The sequence below is a fragment of the Dioscorea cayenensis genome, chromosome 14, assembly GCF_009730915.1.
Source record: "Dioscorea cayenensis subsp. rotundata cultivar TDr96_F1 chromosome 14, TDr96_F1_v2_PseudoChromosome.rev07_lg8_w22 25.fasta, whole genome shotgun sequence".
Classification (NCBI taxonomy): domain Eukaryota; kingdom Viridiplantae; phylum Streptophyta; class Magnoliopsida; order Dioscoreales; family Dioscoreaceae; genus Dioscorea; species Dioscorea cayenensis.
In genome coordinates, this window is record NC_052484.1 from 3,184,255 (window position 1) to 3,206,123 (window position 21,869).

Consider the following 21,869-nt stretch of genomic DNA (forward strand, 5'->3'; position numbering starts at 1 on the left):
GAGAACCATCATCATCATCACCTTGCCAGCCTGATCCGACGATCACTTCTTTGCACACAATGTTTTTAAGCAGAGAGAATAAGTGGGTGAGAGAATAAAGTAAGTGGGTTTTTAGGAGAGAGAATAAGTGGGTGGGTGGGTGAGACACGTGGTCGTCCACGTCAACCGAGAAGCAAATTCGGGCAATGAAGTCTGTGAGAGTAGCATTACTCTTGGGTTTAGGGTTGGGATCCAATTCGGGGCAACGCATTTTGGTGTTTTTTTCCCTGCTCTAATTTGGGCTAAAGATTCGGATCTGGGATTGGTTTGGGCTTGGGCTTGGGTTTGGGTTTAGAGTTGGGATCCAATTCGGGTCAGCGCATTTTGGTGTTTTTTTTCCAACGTGAGTTAGAAATTCTTTTGCAAAAGAACTTGATATACTCGTGAGATTAAGTTTTTGACTATTTTTCAATAAAAAATTGAGATGTAAAAATTAAAAGTTTGTGAATTATATTAGCTTGTTCATATTATCAAAAATAAATAAATAAATATTTTTTAAATATATTATAAAATTTGGTTTTATTTGGGGAAATGATTCCTTATGTATGTTTTTACCAAAACACAAGAAGGCTAACATAAACATTCAAAATGGTGAATTTGTTTGTTGTTTTTAATGTTATTAAACCAAAACAATTAAGGTGCCATTTGGCATTATTTATTTATTTATTTATTTATTTTTGGCATGAGTTATAGAAAATTTCTTGTTAAAGCACTTGATGATTATGTACGAGGTTGAGAGTTCGACTCTTTTTCAATACAAAGTTAAGGCATAAAAAGAGTGTGATTTGTCTACATTGTAAAAAAGAAATAACTAATTTTTTTTAAAATATTATAAATTTTGGTTTTATTTCAAAAAATGCTTACCTTATACATGTTTTTATGGAAACACAATAAGGCCCACATAAACATTAAAAACGGTGAATTTGTTTGTCATTTTAATGCTATCAAACTAGAATAACTAACATTTTACTGGTTTTCCAATACTTTTCAATGTTTATAATACTCAAAACATACGAGTTATAATGTTTTGGTTAAATAACACTCAAAATGTGTAAGTTATATCATTTTCAAGTGTTAACTAAATAAATTGAAAAACGGCAATTGTTTTAATATTTTCAGTGTAAGGGTTTTGCCAAAGTATTAGCCATTTCCTTTATAAGTGGCAATAAGATTGTTCCTTTTTTTTTGTTGGTCTATTCTATAAGCTCCCAACCCTGATTTCTCTCCCTCATTTCTTTTCATAACCACATTCCTTTGTTTCTATTTTCTTTAATTTTTTCACTCTTAACAAACAAAATTAATTAATACATTTTTCAAATTGGGTTGTTATGCAGCTAAAATGATCATCTCTCTTCTATTTTTGCCAAAAAAAAATATATTTTTTTATAAATTTATAAATAATGAATATAATGATATTAAATTATTAGTATTAATTGTGTTAGATTATTATAAAATATGATGTTATTATGTTAGATTGATGTATTACTATGTAATTAGTAATTGTTTAATTACCATATTATATCCTTATGGTGTTTCTAATTGTAAATTGAAACTTAATCATCATACTTTTTTGGTTTGTTTTGAAGTGTGAAATGAATCTTAAAAGAGTACTCGTATCAAACATGTTAAATAGATCAATTTTTTATTAGATTGTTTTAAATTATTATATTTTAAAAAGAAATTCTAAAATAATAATAAATAAATAATTTTATTCTAATTTTTTCTCAACAACATGATCAAGTTCTATAATCCAGACATGTATCTATTTTAAAGACTTCTTTCAAATTATGGGCTTTTTGAAAGATAATGGGTTACAGCATACATCCAAATTTGACATTTTAAAATTGATTATAGTCTTATCAATACTTTAGTGGGGAGATAATGGTCAAAACACACATGGTTCACCTAATCTGTTGTAAAACGACAATTACACTCAAGAATGTTGCTTTACTATTGGGCTTGCCAATTAATAGAAATGAAGTCATCATACAAACATCTGGCTCAAAGGCTTGTTTGGATTACCTTCTGGGAAGCTAAGAAGTGTTTTTTTATAAGTTAAGCATTTATGAGTATAGGAAAACATGTTTGGGTTAGCTTTTCTGCAAAAGTAGAAGCTGATAAAATAACCAAAATTCTGCTTTTTTCAGAAGCTAGTAAACTAATGCTTCTGAAAAAAAACACTTCTTAGAAGCAGCTTTGGGTGTTATAAGATTACGGAATTGCCTCAACAAATAAAGGATTGACTACCCTCTAGCCCTAACAGTTTTCTCCAAGCTCCTCTCCTACCTCTTGCCTCCACCCTCTTCATCCAGACAGAGGAAAGATAGAGAAAAGAAGAAAGAAAAGAGAGAGACAACACAAGCATCTTGCATTCTCGCTCATCTTCAGGTTCAGGTGAATTTTCTTGTTCTGTGATTTTTGCTCTTATTTGACTCTTCTGCAAATGTTGTTGTTATTGTTGTTGTTGATATTGTTGGTTTTGATTTGATGTTGTTGTTGATATTTCTGTGATATTGTTGGTTTTGATTTGGGCTCTTCATCATCTTGTTGATGTTGATTTTGGTCTTGGATCTGGTTCTACTTAGGCACAATCAAATTTTTCCCTAATTTCATCATATAATATTTGATGGTTTTGATTTTGGCTCTTCATCATCTATTTCATTATGAAATGATCTTTTTGTTTTTCATATTTTTTTTTATTTTTCAGAGGATATGCTTTTGTTTTTGTTGTAACCTGTCTTGATTTTAGATTTCGGGCCTCTTTAGATTCTTATGCGTACATTAGGGGTAAAATGGTTATTTAGCATTACTAGCATCCTTGCATGACTGCATAATAGCTTTTGTGTGAGAATTAGCCAAAAACCAGGGGGAATTCAGTCTTTTGGACCCTTTTTCATTCTATTCTCTATAGGAGGGCAATTTGGTCATTTCTCTTATTTTTTTATTTAAAAAAAAATCTCCGGCGAGCTTTTTCGGTGAATCAAAGCATCCATTCTCCTCCTCATATCCTCTTGAGTACGGTATGGCTTCGATTCGAGGTTTTTCTTTCATATTTCTCTTATATTTCTTTGTTTTTGGAAATCTTTGAAAACCTATAAATACACCATGGTTTGGGTTGATTTTAGGCACAAATCGAAGTCAATGTCATTGTTATCCATTTGTATGAATGCTTGTAAAGAAATTTCTTGATTTGATGATGTAAATCGGAAGGAAACCATTGTATAAGGGCCGGTTTACTGTAGCAATTTCTTGCCTGCTGTAGCAATCCGGGTTTACTGTATCACAGAAAATTTTTAGCCTTTTCTTGTATTTCTTTGGTCCAAATTGAAGCCCTTTTTACTTGGAATTTATTGGAACTAGGTTTACTCTAGTTTGAGGTCATTTGTGCCCAAAATGACGTCTTTTTACTCTAAAACTCTAGAGTTACATGTTCGACATGTAACATTGCATTCGCATGCATTTTAGTTTTTCATTCTTATGTTCATTGGTTCTTGGATTCCCTGCTTATATCTAGGTGGCGAAGCATCCTCCAAGGGGAAGAAAATCGCCAACCTGTGAGCGCGTCTCGAGGCAAGACGACTGGTTCTGTAAGTGGTTAAATCCATACTTGCATAGATTTAATAAGAGTATAATAGTATTTCTTTATGTGTTTTTATAACATATTTCTAATGACAAATCGTACTTCATTTGATATGAATATCGAGAATGAATTTATTTGGCAGAGATGAACCTAGTATACATATGTATATTTATCTTAAAAGAAGCATGTCTACATGTGCATGTATTTACATGCAAATGGAATATGGTTTGATGTGCATTTTTGTATTTAAATTTTTTATGTTGGATTCCTTGAGTTAGAATCGGAAAGAATTTCATTGTTGCATTTGATTTTGATGGTGACTAAAACTGTAGTTGTCACGCCATGACCTTAGCCGGGCACCTGGCAATCGCCACCTAGATACAAGCAGGGAATCCAAGAACCAATGGACACAAGAATGAAAAACTAAAATGCATGCGAATGCAATGTTACATGTTGAACATGTAACTCTATGGTTTTAGGGTAAAACGACATCATTTTGGACCCAAACGATCTTAAACTGGAGTAAACTAGTTCCAATGAATTCTAAGTAAGAAGGGTTTTGATTTGGACCAAAGAAATACAAGAAAAAGTTGAAAACCGACCCTTCAAATCAAGAAATTACTCACAAGCATTCACACAAATAAATAACCTTGACATTGGCATCGATTTGAGCCTACAAACAACCTAATCCATGGTGTATTTCTAGGTTTTCAAAGATTTTTAAAAATAAGGAAATATGAGAGAAATACAAAAGAAAACCTTGGATCGAAGCCTTACCGTACTCAAGAGGATGTGAGGAGGAGAATGGATGCTTTGATTTGCCGGAAAAACTTGCCAGACAATTTTTTTCCAAATGTTTGGGTGCTTTGTCAAATGGAAGAAAGAAAGAAAGAAGAAGAAGAAGAAGAAAGAAAGAGAGAAGGAGAAGGAACTACCGGAGAATTTTTTTTCCTAACGTTTGGGTGCTCACCAAATGGAAGAAAGAAAGAAAGAAGAAGAAGAAAGAAAGAGAGAAGGAGAAGGAACTACCAGAGAATTTTTTTTTTCCCTAACGTTGCCACTAGAATTTAAAGAGCTCCGAGGTCCAAAATCAGGACAAGGTACAACAATAGTCTGACACTGCAGTGGGGGTTTCATAGTCTGGCCTGATGGGATCAAGCCTGAGTTTACCCTAGTCAAGAGGTGTATTGAGCCATTGACAAGAGTTCCTTTATGTAAGAAACCCGAGGTCACCACAGGGTCACCACACAGGGATCTCAGTACACAACACCAATGAAAGCAACATTTTGAATTTTTAAAAGTTTTAAAACACTTCGGTGGTCCCGTATTTAGTCGCGGCTATGATTAGCTCAGGAATTGTTTGAGACCTGCCTGTATTTTGAGCTGTGTCCAATGTGTTGGAAAATGTTACTAGCTTGTGCTATTAATAAATCATTGTGTTAACTATTAATCTGTTGAATACTTGGACCTACCTTTTTACATTATTATTGTGGTAATTATTATTTGAAATGCTTTATTACTCTATTATATCTATGTTGTCACCACTCACTGGGTAACACCTGTTACTCACCACTCTTATTCTTCTTCTTTCTCAGGCTGCGACATTGGGTTTCGTTGTGCTTGGCAAGCAGTAGAGTGACCTCCTTTTCTCCTTGTCTAGGTTAGTTTGTAGTGTGCATGTAAACATTATAGATCCACTAGACTTAACTTTTATGTAATGTTCTTGTATTTTGTATTCTCCAGTTGTATTTGGAAGGGATAGTTTCATTGGTGGCCACAAATGTTTTTAAGTTATAACGCTATGGCCACAAGTCTTTTTTTTCTAACCCGGCGGCCACAAAAGTTTTCTCCGGTAGCACGAGAGGCCACAAATGCTGTTTTATGGGCTGTTTCCGGTGAAAGTGACGAGGTGGCGTCCACCTCAACATATTAAATTCAAAACTGTATCTGACTTGGCAGTCCAGCACATGATCCTTTTAGGTTTTACTATGTGGCAGTCCAGCTCAGCCCCCTTCAGTCCATCTCAGCCCCCTTCAGTCCATCTCAGCCCCCTTCAGTCCAACTAAGCCCCCTTCATCAAAACTCAGCCCCATTTCTCTTCTTTTTGTCCCAAAAACCCTTCTTGTCTGAGCTTCCTAAGCAAGTGTCCCTTTTTTCAGTGAGCGCGCCTCTCTGCCCTGTCATCTATTCCTCTCCATTGATCTCCACCGTTTTTCCATCAGAAACCCTCGACCATCGCTACAGACAACATCATCCCGGAATGACGACTAAAGGTACCCATCTTACTGTTTTACTTCTTTATTGCAGTCCAAAGCTTAGACTACCCAACATTCTTTCGATTGCCTTCGATTTAGGCTATTACATACTGAGAACAATGAGTCCGTAAAATATTAGTGAAGCCCAAGTTTAAAGGACATTTACCATACATATTAGCTAGATCAAAAGGACATTAATAAGTTATTAACAATCATTTAAAAGAACACATATTATTAGTGTCTAATAAAAATTTGAAGGTCAGTAATAAGTTAAAGAATATTTAAAGGCCAATAATAGATTGAGAGAATGGAGGAGTAGAACCCCTATCATACACAAAGTAGGCTTATCTGAATAAAATGATTTTGAACTCTGAAAACATAGAAAAGTGGAAAATCCTTTACAAGAGGTGCATGTCTTACATATGAAATTATGCATGATTGATGTTGTGTAAATATTCCAATTCTGGGAGTTTAAGATGCCTTGAACATGGATGTCGAAATTTAGCTTGATTGTTCCACACAGATGCAGGTGCAAGTGCAGGTGTAGGTATTTAGCTTGATTGTTCCACATATGAACTTGGATGGCTTGGTAGAATTTATTGGTCTAATATTTTTGAGATCAAATTTAGCATTAGAGGGAAGGATTTCTTGGATTTGGTAAGAAACTGAATGTATAGTTGCTTTCATAGAACAATTTATTATGTTGTTTCTTTAATTTGATTTTCATATTATGTTGTTTGATTTCATATTATCAATTATGTCCTGGTTTAACTACGTCATAATTTTTTTTTGGCTTGTTATCATCACTGGCCTAATATGGCAATTTTTTCATGTTTTTAAATTCAACATGTCTGATATGGAAGGGGTGTTAAATAGTAATGTGCAATCATTACCTCATGTAGAAGAGGAGTTTGTTGATTTTGATTATGATATGTCTTCTGGTGATGAGGATTATCAAGAGGTCATGAATGAACAAAGGGAAAAAAGTAGAGGCAAACAAGCTGGTGACCTATCCTTCGCACAAGCTAGTTGTGTAACACAAGGAGTTGGTGGTGGAGATGTAAGTGAATCAGAGAATGATGAATCGATGAGCTATTGATGAGTCCGATTCAAATGGTGAGGGTCATATTAGGGTTTGCGAATTTAATGAAGAAAAAGGAATTGTACAACCCACGGTTAAGGGTTGGAATGGTGTTTAGGGATTTTTGACCAACTCAAAAAAAGCATGCAAAGGCGGGGGATTAAGCACAGATTTCAATTATGGTTCCCCCAAAATGACAAGAAGAGAGTTATTTGTGCTTGTCACAACAAGAAATGCTCATTTAGGATTTATGCAGCTCACATGAGCAAAGACAATCCATCTGTGCAAATTAAGAGTGCAAATTTAGATCACAAGCTGTGGGAAGGTCTTGATAATTTTTCATGTGACTTCAAGGTGGCTTGCAACCAAATACTTTGACAAATTCAAGGCCGATCCAAATTGGAGCTATAATGGGATAATTAAACAAGTCAAGGATGACCAAGGTATCACAATATCTCACATGAAAGCTTGGAGAACAAAAAATTTGGCTATGAGGTGGGTTAATGGAGATGAGGCTGAGCAGTACACAAAACTTAGCATGTATGCAGCTGAGCTTAGACAAAGTAATCCACGGGACCCACGAGTAATTTTGTGGAGGGATGAAGGTGTCTTTCAAAGGATTCTATGTCCGCCTAAAGCCCCTAAAGGATGCATTTTGGTCAGGATGTAGGCCATTCATAGGCTTTGATGGATGTTTTTTGAAAGGCATTTATGGTAGACAAGTTTTGTCAGCAATAGGGATTGATCCAAACGATTGCATATTTCCCCTTGCTTATGCGATGAGTTTTTAGCGAGAGTAGACAGACTTGGACATGGTTCATGGAGCTTTTGAGGGATGATTTGGAGATATGGAATAGCAAATATATCACCATAATGAGTGATCGCCAAAAGGTAAATTTCCATGCTTAAAACAAATTCTATTTATGCTAGAAACTAATTTATCTTTGTTATGTACATGTAGGGTTTAAAAAGGGCTGTTGAAGACATATTTCCAGATGCTGAACACAGAAATTGTGTTCGGCACATTTACACAAATTTCAAAGAGAAATTCAAAAGGAAAACCCTAAAAGATTATTTGTGGAATGCTGCAAGGGCCACATATGTGCAAAGGTTCAACTATTGGCTTGGAGAAATAGAGAAAGAGAGCCTAGAAGCCAGGAGATGGCTTGATCATCAAAACAGGCCCCATGCAAGCTGGACCAGGTCATTGTTCACAACTTCAAGCAAGTGTGATATTCTTCTCAACAATATTTGTGAGTGTTTTAACAGGTACATCCTTGATGCAAGGGATAAGGGAATCATCACAATGCTTGAGATGATCAAGATGAAGCTGATGAGGAGAATAAAAAAAAATAAGGAGAAAATGTTGAAGTACAATGGGAAGATATGCCCAAAGATCCAAAAGAAGCTTGACAAGATGAAGGAGGAAAGCCATTGCTACACCCCAGAATTTTCAGGTGGACCCAAGGTCCAGATCATAGGTGTGGGGGACCTTCATTGTTGACATGGTTGAAAATACTTGCACATGTAGAAGATGGGAGTTAACAGGGTTACCTTGCCCTCACGCAATCAGTGCTATATATGGTAACAATCAGCAGCCAGAAGAATTTGTGCATGCGTGCTACATGGTGGATACATACATGAAGGTCTACCATCACTTCATAAACCCAACCAACAATGAAGAGCTTTGGCCAGAAGTAAATGATGGCACAAGAGTGATCCCACCACCAGTTGGGAGAAGAAAAAGGGGAAGGAGAGCAATAGCAAGGAGGAAAGAGGCTGAAGAAATTGAGAATGCCCAACATGCATCAAAATCCAGTGGTAATACTTCTGGGAAAGGCAAACAAAAATTAATTAGGAAGGGATTAAGCAAAGGGAGGTGTAGTGTATGTCATGCAATTGGCCATTACAAAAGGCATCACGAGAAAGTAAGTATTTTTTATTTATTTCAGTTCAGTTGAAATGCATTAGTTGAATGATTTTTAAATATCAGCAATTTTTAAATCAGTATTTTTATGATGCCGAGGGGATTGAGAATGCACCTACACATGCACCTTCAAGTGTTGGCCCAAAAAGACAGAAATTACATCATGTAATGTTGTCATATAAAACCTGTTTAATTATGAAAGCTAGTTTCTATTGCATTAATTTATTTGAATCTTTGTTTGCTTTACAGAGGAGAAGTAATCAGCAGATCAATCTAGAAGATGTCTCGAGTTGGTAGATCTGCATCGCCAATTCACCAAGTCGACCCCTTGATTTCATAGGCACCCAGTGAGTCTCAAACAAGGCAACCAAGTCAAATTACCAACAAAGGGCCGATGATTAAATGTCGAGCATAAGCACTCTTCACATGTTAGTGTGGCTAACATGGGAAATGCGATCTATTGCACAATGCCACCTCAATCTCCAACAAGAAATAGGGCTTCTTCCTCGGTCATGCCTGATGGAAAGGAAATGGAATGTTTTGATGATGGAAAACTCTCTTGAAGTTTAAATTATGAACTTTGTGAACTAGTACTATTGTTATGAAGTTTCTTTTAAGCATTGTCAGTTATGTATTTTGTTGGATTTGTTATGCTGAACCTTGTTGTAAGCACTAGAAACTATGCATTTAGTTGGCTTTGTTATGAATTGTGTTAATTTTTTTCCCGAGATTTTTGTAACTCGAGCAGATTTGTCTGTGCACATTTACTCCCAGCTTGTGATGGAGATATGTATTATGCTAATTTTTTTCCCCGTGATTACGCAACTCAGCAGATTTATTTATTATGAAGTTTTTTTATTCTCGTGTTTCATTAGATTTGTATCATGCTATTTATTCCCAGGTTTCTGCAATTTAGTAGATTTGTATTGTGCACATTTATTCCCATGTTTCAGCATGTTTGAATTGTTAAAATTTATTCTCAGGTTTCAACAAACTATATGGAGTAAAAATTTTCCCAGGATTTTGTAACTCAGCAGATTTGTGTTGTGCACATTTATTCCCAGCTTGTGATGTAGATATGTATTATGCTAATTTTTCCCCTAGGTTTCTACAACTCAACAGCTTTATTTATTATGAAGTTTTTATTCTCAGGTTTCATTAGATTTGTATCATGCTAATTTATTCCCAGGTTTCTGTAGTTCAGTAGATTTGTATTGTGCACATTTATTCCCATCATGTTTCAGCAGGTTTGTAATCTTAAAATTTATTCTCAGGATTTTGTCATCTGTTTGCAAAATCCTTGTTGTAAAAATTAGCACATTTATTCCCTCAGTTTTGAAATCTGTTTGCAAATTTTGATACATACAAGTCTGCATACTTGTATTTCTTTAAAACTGTAAATTGATATTGATTTTGGCATTATAAACTTGTATTTTTTTGCCAGTTTCAACAAACCATATGGAGAAAAAAATTCGCATTACAAATCTCATGTGAAGAGTGACAAAATTGCACAACGGAAATAATAATTCAAGACAATCTCACAATCTCACAATAACATAAATGAAGTACATTGAACATCTCACAATCTCACAAGCATTCATTCAAAACAAAGTTAAATTTCAATTTGACAATCATTTCACAAGCCTTCTAAACCTAGAAAACAAGATCAAATCCAGGAGTGATCGAGACTGGCCGGAGTCATGCTCGAATCTAGTCGGAGTAGTACCCAAATCTTGTTGGAGAAATTGCTTAGTCTGACCAAGAGGAAGTCATACTAGGGCAGGTTCCCATCGTCTGGCCGGAGAGAACGATGCCCTAGCCCTAGTTTGATGAAGGGGGCGAGTTCCCATCGTCTGGCCGGAGAACGATGCCCTAGCCCTAGTTTGATGAAGGGGGCTGAGATGGACTGAAGGGGGATGAGCTGGACTGCCACGTAGTAAAACCTAAAAGGATCATGTGCTGGACTGCCAAGTCAGATACAGTTTTGAATTTAATATGTTGAGGTGGACGCCACCTCGCCACTTTCACCGGAAACAGCCCATAAAACAACATTTATGGCCTCTCGTGCTACCGGAGAAAACTTTTGTGGCCGTCGGGTTAGAAAAAAAAGACTTGTGGCCATAGCGTTATAACTTAAAAACATTTGTGGCCACCAATGAAACTATCCCGTATTTGGAATCTTGGCTTGTACTGTTGTTGATATTATCTCCTTCTTTAGTAAGTTGTGTTAACAGGTTTGTTTTGAGCCTTACGGTGACTAGGAGATGGGACGCTGTAGGGCCCACTCCTTGTTGTTGTGGCTATTGCCACGTGCCCGACTAGGGTCGGGGCGTGATAATTTTGATTTGATTTCTTATGATGTTCTTTGTTTTTTCTAGTAAATCAATGTTTGTTTTGGTCCTTGTCTTGTTATTGTTGTAAACAATGATAATATGGAATGATATAAGGTTATTAAAACTCTACTTGGAAATCTCTTTTATGTTGATTTGTTTTACTGTAATCTGGAGGAGAAATCCTGTGTATCTAACCTTTTGAGCAATAGTGAAATTTGTTAGTTCTATTCTAGAAAGGAGAAATAGTATTCAATTGGTGTTACACAATGATTTGTTATGCTCTTATTGATGGTTGCCTTTGCATATGCCTAAAAAAGTCAGACTGTTAGTCTTCTTAATGAAATTGCGCATAATTCACTTTCTGAAAGCTTGGGAAAGTACAAGTGTATGATGTGTTGCTTCAATCTGTGTCTATGCTTCTTATTGAGGATATAATTAAAGACCACCTCAGCTTAGTAGTATGGCTAATAACAAAAGTTGAATACGATAAAGAAAGCTAATTTGAAATAGAGAAGAACGCTTTGAGGTCAAATGTGTGTGTGTGCAACTAGCGATTGATTGGTGGCATGTGGGATTTAGTTATGTACTAGAGAAGTGGATAAGGAGATCAACTACTTTGAGTGCTATGGACTGGAGAAAGAAATTATAGATCAGAGGCTTTCATTATAATTATATTTTGATATGAGGATGATGAAGATGCTATACAATGTGGAGAGTGCCCTCCAAACATTTTTTTTCTGGGAGTATTTTTGTTCATATAACTTAGCATTCGAAGATGAAGGGTTTGAGTCTATGTGCTTCCAATTGATGAATAAAATAGTGATGTTAACTTGATTTTTTATGATGTGAGTCATATCTTGTCTAAATTAATGGCATTTATGTGTATTGCTTATGATGTTACTTGGAATTTGTGACTAAAATTTGGTTATGCTTTTGAGCAATAATAATGCTCCACTTCTTTATTAGTTCTGTATTGATTGTTGATTTTAGCATGTTATTGAATCACAGAACAATTTATAGAAAGATTGCCGCAAATGTCTTTCTAATCCCCATTGAAAGTGAGCTCAAATTTTTCAACATTTTAAATCTGAACTCCTCACCAAATGCCATTCAGCTTGACTTTGGGATTGAAAGAGAAAGCCCACATTAATTTCTCATGGTGAGGTTGTTTGCAAGAAAATATCATAGGGAGGCTGTTGTGGCACTAGTGGAAAAAGATCCATCATTTGCTACCGGTTGGTGTAACACTTTCAATATGGACGACCTCACTCGACTTTGACTTCGATGGATGCTCATTTAAAATGCTTATGTTGGATTTCTTTGTTACGTTTTTGTTTGTGCCATCAACTTATTTGTTATGTCTTTTATTTATGTACTGAGTTTATGTGTTCAACATTGTGTGGAACTTTTTACATATTGAACTTATGTGTTAAATATTGTATTAACTTTTGGTATGCCTTATATGTTGAACTTTGTGCTTTATGTATTAAACTTTTTACATGTGAAACTTTTGTTATGCCATTATATTAAATTTATGTGTTGAACTTATAAGTTAAATATTTATTTGTTTTGTGTTACATTTTTTACTTTTTTGTATTGAACATTTCATTAAACATTTGTTGTGGTTTATGTAGAGTGTAAATCTAGAATGAAGTTTTTGTTTGATTCAGATAATGAATCAAAAGAACCAATGTCCAATTAAGAAGAAGAAGCTAGCAATTTCGATATACATATGGATGAGTACATTGGAATGATGATTGCATGTGCGGCATCTGCACAATGCCAATATATGAAGTCAATTTTGAAGGGAGAGAAGAGGACATCTTCATAAATTGGTCATAGGTGGGTTATTGAAATAATGAACTGATCAAAAACTTGTTTCTTTGAGCAAGTCCGAATGAAAATTCTGTATTTAGAAGATTGGTGGTTAAACTTACTGAAAAGTATGGTTTACAACACACGAGGAATGTTGTTGCAGAATAATAGTAAAAATGTTCCTATATATACTTAGACAAGGAGCTACTTATAGGAATATTGAAAAGAGATTTTAACATTCTGGAGTGACATTGCATAGACAGTTTCATGAAGTGCTAAAGACTGTCCACAAACTTAGAAATGATATTATCAGGCTGGTAGATAGAAATTTCAGAGATGTGAAGGATTACATTCAGGGTGACGTCTGATATTGGCCTTATTTCAATGAATTGAAAAAGGCACACATCAACAAATATTTTAGTTGCATGTGACTTCAATATGTGTTTTATGTTGCACTTATTGGTTGGGAGGGATCGGCACATGACACATATATACTAATAGAGACTTTAAGAAATCCATCTTTGAAGTTTCCTCAACCGCCCAAAGGTTTAGATGTTACTTGAAATTAATTTTATTATCTCTGTTTTATTTTCACTTCATGTATTATATTTTTGTAGGAAAATACTATCTTGTGGATTTTAGGTATCCTTTAATGAAAGATTTCTTGGGGTCATTCAAGAGTGTAAGATATCATATTCCACAATTTAGGATGTTTCGTGCATTTAGGTATCCTAATAAAATATTCAACTATCATCACTCAAGTTTGAGAAGTATTATAGAAATAACATTTGGGGTTTGCAAAGCAAGATGGATCGGATCCTATAAAATATGATGAAATATACGCCGAAGATACAATTCCAAATTATATGGTCATGTTTTGCTCTCCATAATTATATTCGGACAAGGGTAGTAATGATTTGGATGTCTTTCAGAACCTTGAAGACATCAACCTGATTTAAGAAGGAGAATGTGGCTTTGAGGATGATGATAGTGAAAGTTCACTTGTATGACAACAACCAACCAATGAAGACACTCAAAAAATGATCATACTTAGGAACAATATTCGGGATCAGCTTTCCAATCAATATATGAGTTGATTTTGTAGTATTTATAAATTTTTGTTATGGTTATTATCGAGAGCGGAGCTAGGGGTGGGCGAAGGGGGCTATGGCCCCCTTCGTTTTTTTTTTATATAATATATATGTCACGCCCCGACCCTAGCCGGACACATGGCAATCGCCATGACAACAAGGAGTGGACCCTATAGCGTCCCACCTCCTAGTCACCGTAAGGCTCAAAACAAACCTGCTATCACAGTTACAAAACTAGGAGACAAAATCCACAACAGAACCAGTGAGAGTTCCAAATACGATCAGAAAATACAAATATAAATTACAAGAACATCACACAACAGATCAAGTCTAGTGAATCCATAGGGTTTACATGCGCATTGTAACTAACTTAGACAAGGGGAATAGATAAGTCAGTCTATTGCCTGCCCAGCACAACCTAGTCCAACGTCGCAGTCTGAGGAAAAAGAAAGAAGAGTGGTGAGTAACAGATGTTACCCAGTGAGTGGTGCCAGCATAGATATAATAGAGTAATAAAGCATTTCAAATAGTAATTACCACAATAATAATATAAAGAGGTAGCTCCAAGTATTAAACAGATTAACAGTTAACATAATGATTTATAAATAGTAAGAGTAAGTCACATTTTCCAACACATTGAGCACCGCTCAAAATATAGGCTGCCCTCAAACAATTCTCGAGCTAATCGTGGCCACGACTAAATACGGGACCATTAAGGTGTTTTAAAACTTTTTAAATTCAAAGTACTACCTTCCTTGGTGTTGGCCACTTAGATCCCCGTGTGGTGACCCAGGGTTTCTCACATAAAAGAACCCCTTGTCAATGGCTCCGCGCATCTCTTGACCAGGATAAACTCAGGGTTGACCACGCTGCCTCCCATCAGGCCAGACCGTGGCTCACTGCAGTGTCGGACTAAAGTTCATAGTCACCATCAAAACCAAATGCCATAATGTAATGCTTTCTAATTCCAACTCAAGGAATTTACCATACGATGTTTGAATACAAAAATGCACATTAAACCATATTCCATTTGCATGTAAATACATATACATGTGAACATGCTTCTTTCAAAATAAATATGTATATGTATACTACAATCATCTTTGCCAAATAACTCCATGCTCAAACTATCTATATATATATCAAATGAAATCTGATTTATCATCTAATTTATGTTATAAAATACATAAAGAAATACTATAATACTCCTATTAAATCTATGCAATTATGAACTGAACCATTCACAAAACAAGTTGCCTCACCTCGAGACGTGCTCACTAGTCGGCAATTTCAATCCTCTTGGAGGATGCTTCACCACCTAAATACAAGCAGGGAAATCAAAAACCAATGAACACAAGAATGGAAATTAAAATGTATGCGAATGCAATATCACATGTTGAACATGTAATTCTAGGGTTTTAGGGGAAAACGACGTCATTTTAGACCCAAACAACTTCAAACTGGAGAAAACCTAGTTCCAATGAATTCCAAGTAAGAAAAGCTACAATTTGGACCAAAGAAATACAAGAAAATCCCAAAATAATTTTGGTTCTATAGTAACCTCGGGATTGCTACAGTAACCAAGAAATTGCTACAGTAACCATCTCTTAAATAATGGTTTATTGCCGATTTACAACACCAAATCACGAAATTTTTTTTACAAACATTCACACAAATGAATAACAACACTGGCTTCGATTTGAGCATAAAAACAGCCCAATCCATGGGGTATTTCTAGATTTTGTAAAATTTTCAAAAACGATTAAATACGAGGGAAATACAAAAGAAAAACTTTGGATCGAAGCCTTACGAAGCTCATGAGGATGAGAAAAAGAGAGTAGAAGCTTTGATTCGCCGAACAAGCTTGCCGAAGATTTTTTTTTTTTCAAGGTTAGTGCTCAGTCGAAATGAAGAAAAGAATGAAAACAAAAAGAAGAAAGGGAGGAAATGAAAGAAAGAGAGGAAGCCTTTCATTTTTTTAAGAAGAAAAGGGGAAATGATCAAAATGCACTTCTAATAGAAAATAAAAAAAAAGGTCCAAAAGACTGATTTGCCTCTGGTTTTCGGTTAGTTTTCACACACAACCTAATGTGCAATTATGCAAAGAGGCCACTAGTGCGAAATGACCATTTTACCCCTAATGTGTGCACAAGAATCTAAAAAAGCCTGCGGTCGAAAATCAAGACAGGGTACAACAATATATATATATATATATATATATATATATATATATATATATATTATTGTTTCTCTCTTTAATATTTTACAAATTAATTTTTTTATAGTTGTTTTTGCAAAAGTCTATTGTTTGATGAGTTGGTTTTTTATAAATTAGTATATATAGTCTAAAAATATTATAGTTTTAGACAAACATATTTATAAAATTTTATTGTTTAGCCTTTTGACATTTAATAAATTAGTTATATAGTAACGATTGTAAAAATCTATTGTTTGACAACTTGATTTTCTAAAAAATAGTATATATATGCTATTTAAAAAAAATAAATAAAGGTTTAGGAAAATATTTATAAAAACAAAATATTTGCCTCATTCATTTTGCTTGTCCTCTAAAAAGATTTTTTTAGCTTTCTTTAAAAAAAATTTTTTTGCCCCCACAAAACCCTTCTCTTTCCCCTTCTTAGCTCTGCTCTTGGTTGTTGTGATGTTAAAAACTTATTTGTCCCTTATCTTTTGTGTAATATGTTATTATGGTTGTTGTGATGTTGAAAATATAAGAGACCTATTATTCATGTTGTGATGTTATAATTATTATTGTTGTTGTTGTTATTATTGTTAATTGTTGTTGTAATAGTCATGACAATGTCGTTTTTGTTGTTGTGATGTTGAAACTATTATTGTTCTTGTTGTTATGTTTGGTATTTAAAATTTAATATTCTTTTTTTTTTTCTTATTAAACAACAACAACAACAACAACAACGACGACGATAATAACATCAATAATAATAATAATAGTAATAACAACTTAATAATAACATATTATTACTATTAATATTATTATCATCATCATTATTAATGTTGTTGTTATTATCATTATCAATAGCAATTAGTATGTTTTCAATGAATAATAGTTGAGATATTATAATAACTCAATGAATGTCCATTTTAGTAATTTGTCATTGAAAAATCACTTTTAAGAATATACATTAAACAACTTCACACATATAAAAGTATTTCAACATTAAATTATCAAAATATAAAATACTGATAAACATTTAACTTACTCTGAAAAGAAATTTTCAAAAGTCCTTTTACCCAACTGAAAAAAAAACACTTTTTTTTAAGTTAATCCAAACATGCCCTAATCCTTGTAAACAATAACATTAACCTAACTCTAAACCATGGTGAATTTTCTACCACAGAACTCACAATCAAGACAATCACACCATCAAAGAGCAAACCAGCTCACAACATTGTATTCAACACCCAAAATATAGGGTTTAGTACATTCAAGAAATCGATCTCAAAACGATTCAAGTACCTAATAACTAACAGAGTTCAACTCTGAGAGTGAGAAGTAGACAACTTACTACCAGGATAGAACTACCCCAAGATCGAACTTTTGACGTGATGCCGGCCTAATCCCTTCCCTGACGAGATGGGCCTCTGATTCCTTCTAATTCTTCGATGCCCTTTACATAGTTCTTGCTTTTCCTTTTATAGCCACTTGCCTCGGGATCAGCTTTCGTTATAGAATACCCATCCCAATGAGTCATAGCATTACCCCTCCCATCAAACTTGTCCTTGTCCTCAAGGTCAAAGTCGAGATACAATTTGGTTGAGCTAACCGCAATGATTTTCTTTGGATTGTCCCATAAACCATCAAGAGAATATTGCAACTAAAGGAAGGTTAAGGCAATTAAGATGATGGCAAAATCATTGCCAATAGCATAAGCAATATTAACAATAGAATATAATGCAAGAGCATCAAGACATCCACCAAGTTTCGTTAATTGATCATGCAACAACGCTGAATCAACAAGGCCTTCACAGAATTATGAGAAAGAACTAAACCCATAAGCATTGAGCAAAATACTTATTTCCATAGCCTCATGCCAAAGATCACCAGCTTCAATCCACCAGCCTTCTCTGCAAAGTTCAACTACAGAAGCAGAGAAATATGAAGTTGTGGTGGCAAAACCTTTATCAAGAACATCTTTCAGCATAGAATTCCTTTCCTTAGAAGGCCCTTCTTTGCAAATACTAGTCACAAACACATTCTAACAACCAGTGTCCATTATCGACACCCTTCTGAGACATAGCATCAATTAACTTCAGTGCATGTTCAACTCTTCCAGTTCTAGATAGGAACTTCAATAAGCACACAAAAGAAACATTATCCAACTCATGGTCCCAATGCCGAGCTTTATCAAAGAATATCTCTGCAACAAAAGTCTTATCTGATTCAAAAAGCTTTCTAATTATCCAAGTGTGATCAAAACAGGGTACCATTGGCAACAATCCTTTCACAATCATCACTTTCAACACAAAATCAACAACTCCAGCATCACAAAGCTCACACCTTTCATCAAGAAAAACACTGCAAGTGGAGAGACTCAATGGCAAGGTATTCTCTTTCACGAGATGAATCACCACTCTGAACTCTCCTAGCACACGACCAAGGTTGTTCTTATACAAGCTATGTAAAAACTTCAATACTTTGCCATGCTCTTCAACTATATGGATTAACCTTCATGAATTGATTGTCAACAACTAGACAAATTAGAATATATTGGACAACCCAAAAATTCTCAACATGCTTTCCACTCCAAATAGCAATAAGGATAGGAGCAAGAAAGATCGGGTCACTTCTACCCGCGGTGTCAATCCTTATGGCAATTCTCAAATTCCATGTCATTTCCTTCCCAAAGGAGACAAGTTCAACCACATAATTCATAGTTGAATTGGGTGGAACAATAGCAATATTCTGCTTGAATTCGATAGCTCCCATTGAATGGTCAAGAAGGATTATGAAAAGAGCATTATCCGAGATTACTGTATTTTGAAGTTGGTCACTTGAGACAATTTTTGCAGCGTCCTGAAGAAATTGTACATGAGATTTATCAAGATTTCTTCCTATGAAGTATGCCAGTAAAGCATTGGGAAAGAAGCAATCTTGCTGTAGTTTAGAATGCAACATAGAAGAATGGATTTCTTGTATATAGCAATAGTTAGTCTCCGCAACTGTTATCACAGTAGGCTGAGCATCTTCAAAGACATATTTTTCATGGGAGGAAATTGGTAATAATTGCTGAAATTTGGGATTGCTAGTTGAGCCGCCAACTATCGCAACCTCACGAGTTGAATTCTTGTTCATGTTTGCACATCCAAAACTGAAGATCATACCATCACCAGGATCAAAACTAAAGACAATCAATCTATTCACTTCTGAAGGATTTCCTTGTGTAGCCATTTTCACAAACATTGTCATTGTTGTGGCATGAGATCCACACTAGAGATATCCTATGATGAGGGCATTCCAATCTACCGCATCCCATTGTAAGCTTTCATCAAACAAGCCCCTTGCAAAATACAAACAACTATTGTTATCCATTGCACCAATCTCACTAGCAACCATTATATCCATCACAACCGAACTTGTTTCATCCTGGCCGGTATCTGTAATGGCAATAACACTAGCAACAACTTTTGCAATAACATCGGTAGACCTTGTGACTGCAACCTCAAAGAAATACATCACAACTATCTTCCTCTTGGAATAAAGCCAAGTGTTTAATTCATCAATTTCTCGACCATACATAACAATAGCCTTGTCATACATATGCCCTTCAACAGGGTTAGTCATCACTGCATTGGGAAGATTGACGAGCTTTGTGTCCTTACACTGTTCCAACCTTAAGGTGGCAGTGCCCTTCTATACCTCAAAGCACACTGGCGGGCCAACAAGCATAGGATGATGATGATGCGGAAAAATCTCATGGCCAAACATCTTCAGCTGAGTATTGATCTTGCCGAAATAATCCACTTTTTGCAGCTCATCACGTTTTACCACACAATTTGGCTTAATGCGAAATTTTGTTGAACAAGTGATGGGCAAAGTTAAACACAGAGATTGGAAACAAGCAACTGGAATAGCTTGGATATCAAGCAAATTGCAAGTAGATTTCTCTTATTGTCGAAATTCACAATCCTCTTCAGCATCCTTGAGCATGGGCACATAATCTGCTGTGGACCTTAGAACTTGTTGATCTTCACGAGATGTAGAAATAGTGGTCAGTGGTTGGGTATCAACAACAAGGATAGTCTCTTCACCAAACTTGTGTGAGATTTCAATTGCACTAGTACTAGCAACATGAGATATTTGATCCAAATAAGATGATGGAAAAACCTCAATATTGTTTACAGAAGTATGAACTGCAAAATATGTGGAAATGGTTTCTACTGAGTCTTCCAACCGATGGAGCCAGTCATTTTGTTCCAATCTACTGATCCATTCCTTGTCTTGAACTAATCGTGCAATAATTCAATCCAATTTATTTGAGATATCATCGAAAATACAATCCATTTCATCCATGATGGGAGTGAGTAGAGAACGAAAGCACCAAATGATATGAATTTTCTACCACAGAACTCACAATCAAGACAATCACACCATCAAAGAGCAGACCAGCTCACAACATTGTATTTAACATCCAAAATATAGGGTTTAGTACATTCAGGAAATAGATCTCAAAATGACCCAAGTACCTAATAACTAACAGAGTTCAACTCTGAGAGTGAGAAGTAGACAACTTACTACTTGGATAGAACTACCCCAAGATCGAACCTCTGATGTGACACCAGCCTAATCCCTTCCCTGGCGAGATGAGCCTCTGATTCCTTCTAATTCTTCGATGCCCTTTACATAGTTTTTGCTTTTCCTTTTATAGCCATTTGCCTCTGGATTACCTTTCATTATAGAATACCCATCGTGGTCGAGAGAGATTTCATTTATTTTAATGAAATTACATATCAGTGTAAGGTAAGAATGCACTCGGGTCAACATTAATTAGCATTATACTTGAAATTTGTTAAATAAGTCTTTATAATAAAAAACCGGGTAAATATTACTGTTGATCACCAAATTATAGCCAATTATCAGTTTGGGTACCACATTTAAATTTGTATCAAAATGGTCCCCTCATTTTCATTTTGTTTCAAAAAGATGCTACCCAAAGGATTCCGGTGAATTTATTCTGACGTGGACGCCGGCAATCCAACGTGGTTACCGGATTTCCACATCACCTGTCCAGTGGCATGTGCCACGTGGATTATAATGCCACATGTGCCATCCTAACACCACATCAACCACCACGTCAGCTCCCTTCTTCTTCTTCTTCTTTCTTCTTTCTCATTTTCATCTATCAAATCTGAGAATCCAAGTCCTGAGAATCCAAATCCTTCTTCTCCTTCTTCTTCCTCACATTCGAGAATCTTGATAATCCAGAGCATGTTGAACTGTGAGTGCTCTATAAGGGTGTGATCCCGAGTATGAAAGCAACTGATTTGTGATACTCCAGAGCTTGTATTCAAAGCTTGGTTTTTCATTAGGTTTCAGATTTATGTATTCATAGCTTGCTTTGATTCAGTGGGAGTTACGAGCAAATATTCACAAATCAAAGTTACTTTGAGCATAAGTCAAACACTACTTACTATATGTTGGGGCTTTCTTCTCAGGGATCCTGATCTCCCAGTCTGGAGCCATAGGGCTTTCTTCCTCCCTATCTATC